The sequence below is a fragment of the Herpailurus yagouaroundi genome, unplaced genomic scaffold (assembly GCF_014898765.1).
Source record: "Herpailurus yagouaroundi ecotype Mexico unplaced genomic scaffold, PumYag 67878, whole genome shotgun sequence".
NCBI classification, from domain to species: domain Eukaryota; kingdom Metazoa; phylum Chordata; class Mammalia; order Carnivora; family Felidae; genus Herpailurus; species Herpailurus yagouaroundi.
The window spans coordinates 1-2,978 of NW_024420669.1; the positions used below are offsets into that span (position 1 = coordinate 1).

Consider the following 2,978-nt stretch of genomic DNA (forward strand, 5'->3'; position numbering starts at 1 on the left):
AAGAGAGGACTATTTGCAAAGGTGTTATCCCAGAGGGGGACTCAGGAGGTGGATCCTAGGCAGTGACATCACTTGGCTCACAATAGGCCCCAGGAAAGCTTGGAACTCCTGTAACCTGGCACCCATGTTCTAGGAAGGTCCCATGCCAGGCTCACTTGCCTACAGACACAGAGACTTTAGGATGTTCTCTTGTTGTTTTCCCAGGGACCGGGGCTCTGGATGCCAGAAACCCCAGTGCGCAGGATTACTCAGACGTTGGAGAGGTTGCCTTAACCCATGCTGGCGATGCCTCAGGATGTTTTCCAGGACGTCACATAAGGTAACACAGAGCAGCCTAGAGCAGGCCAGGTCAGGTCAGGTCACAGCTCGGAGCCTTCGCTGGGCACCCCCATCCCCTCGTGTTCAGTTTTGGGGGAAGGGGGACATGGGGGCCGGTCCTCCCCGGGACCGGAGCAGGTTCGATGGCAGTGGACCACCTGGTGGACCCATCATGGCCATGCACGTGTCATGCTGGGAAGGAGGGAAAAGGGATCTCTGAGGTGCCTCTAACCTGTAACAGGTTGAATCCAAGGCCCTCAAGCCACCTTGCTTCTCTCCTCCGTGGGGGGAGGTGAGTGCACACTGTGGTGTCATATCTGGAATGAATTCATATGGGTCTGAGGACAAGCGAAAGCAAGCAGACACGGCTTTCAGGACTCCTGCCTGCCTGGCTGCCTGGCTGCCTGCCTGCTGGGCACTGTCTTTACAGAGCCACATGCCACAGATGGAGGAGAAGCTGAATGAGAGCCCCTGCTCTACTTCCCTGAAGGAAAGGAGGAAGCCCCATGCCATCAGCAGGAAGCTGCGCAGGCTCAGGGTGAGTGCAGGTACCAGGGAAACCCAACACCCAGGGCCCAGAAAACACACTGCTGCTCCCCTGGTAGCTCTCAGAGACTCTTGGTCCCAGATGAACCTCGAACCCCATCTGCTCCCCAAACATGCCCTCAGGGCCCAGGCCCTGCAACGGCCAGACACAACGTCACTCTCCACTTATGTGTAGGAATATCAGAAAAGAGGCGTGAGACCATTTCACGTCCCATTCTGTCTAGAATATATTGGCATTGTTGTCCACGTTTCCCCGACGAACGTTCCCAGGTGTCCCGGTTCGCCCGACCATCCTTCCACACCTTCTCCACGTCTGACACACGTTCGTGAGAGCAGGGAGATTTTTACCCAAAGGACATGGGGCTCATTGCATTATGTCTAATGCTCTGCACTTTGGTGGCCAAGCAACACGCCCCCGGGGCCCCTCCAGATCAGGAGCAAGGGCCTTACCACCTAGACAACATTCTGGAAATGTGACCACTCACCCCACCCATTCAACCCTTCACAAATGGGGGATTGTGACAGCATTCCCTTCTCTTGTCATGTCACAGTGCTGCACTGAACATCCTACATGTCCTATTATCCTGATCCAACCTCTGCCAGGTACTGTCCCTCTCTTCGGATCCCCAGAATGGACTGTACTGTTAGAAATCACAGGGACACTGCTGTTCATGCAGGGAGGTGCCGTGCATACTCATCTAACAATCTGACCTGAGATTCTTTTTCCTTGATGGTTTTTAAAAAAAAAAAATATTTGAAATTTATTGCCAAAGTGGTTTCCATACAACACCCAGTGCTCATCCCAACACGTGCCCTCCTCAGTACCCATCACCCACGCTCCCCTCCCTCCCACCCCCCATCAGCTCTCACTTTGTCCTCAGTTTTTAGGAGTCTCTTATGCTTTGGCTCTCTCCCACTCTAAGCTCTTTTTTTTTCTTCCCCTCCTCCATGTGTTCCTGTTAAGTTTCTCAGGATCCACAAAAGAGTGGACACATATGGTATCTGTCTTTCCTTGGATGGCTTATTTCACTTAGCATAACACTCTCCAGTTCCATCCACGTTGCTACAAAGGGCCATATTTCATTCTTTCTCATTGCCACGTAGTACTCCATTGTGTACATAAGCCACAATTTCTTTATCCACTTATCAGTTGATGGACATTTAGGCTCTTTCCATAATTTGGCGATTGTTGAGAGTGCTGCTATAAACATTGGGGTACAAGTGCCCCTCTGCATCAGCACTCCTGTATACCTTGGGTAAATTCCTAGCAGTGCTACTGCTGGGTCATAGGGTAGGTCTATTTTTAATTGTTTGGAACCTCCACACTGTTTTCCAGAGCGGCTGCAGCAGTTTGCATTCCCACCAACAGTGCAAGAGGGTTCCCGTTTCTCCACATCCTCTCCAGCATCTATAGTCTCCTGATTTGTTCATTTTGGCCACTCTGACTGGCGTGGCGTGATAGCTGAGTGTGGTTTTGATTTGTATTTCCCTGATGGGAGCGACGTTGAGCGGCTTTTCATGTGCCTGTTGGCCATCAGGATGTCTTCTTTAGAGAAGTGTCTATTCATGTTTTCTGCCCACTTCTTCAGTGGATTGTTTGCTTTTCAGGTGTGGAGTTTCGTGAGCTCTTTATACATTTTGGATACTAGCCCTTTGTCCGATATGTCATTTGCAAATACCTTTTCCCAATCCATTGGTTGCCTTTGAGTTTTGTTGGTTGTTTCCTCTGCTGTGCAGAAGCTTTTTATCTTCATGAGGTCCTAATAGTTCATTCCTGCTTTTAATTCCCTCGCCCGTGGGGATGTCTGATCGGATATCCTAACGTGTTCAGCCATTTCCCACCTCAAATTCTCGTGTGAATGCCAACATCCTTCTTCAGACACTGGGCACCCAGGTCTCACTCTTGCCACAAGTCACTGACGGCTTGGGGGTTGGGTCTGCATTCTGGACCCCAAGCCTCCTGACGTCCATGGTGCTGTGTCTGACTCTGTGTCCCTCCTGTGTTCTACCTCAGGGTATGAACATTTCACCCATGCCCGACGATGAGAACCGTGAGGAAGGGACCATCGAAGGAGGCTGGATGCTACTGGTACAGCGAGTGGAGCACCTGGTAC

General features: G+C 51.1%; 1 long non-coding RNA gene across 1 annotated transcript; it reads left to right on the forward strand.

Moving 5' to 3' along the window:
- Positions 1–41: 41 nt before the first annotated feature.
- Positions 42–2,972, forward strand: LOC121026238 (uncharacterized). The gene is made up of 3 exons (XR_005788311.1): positions 42–319; positions 749–856; positions 2,879–2,972. It is a non-coding gene; the product is annotated as an uncharacterized LOC121026238 (long non-coding RNA).
- Positions 2,973–2,978: the final 6 nt, after the last annotated feature.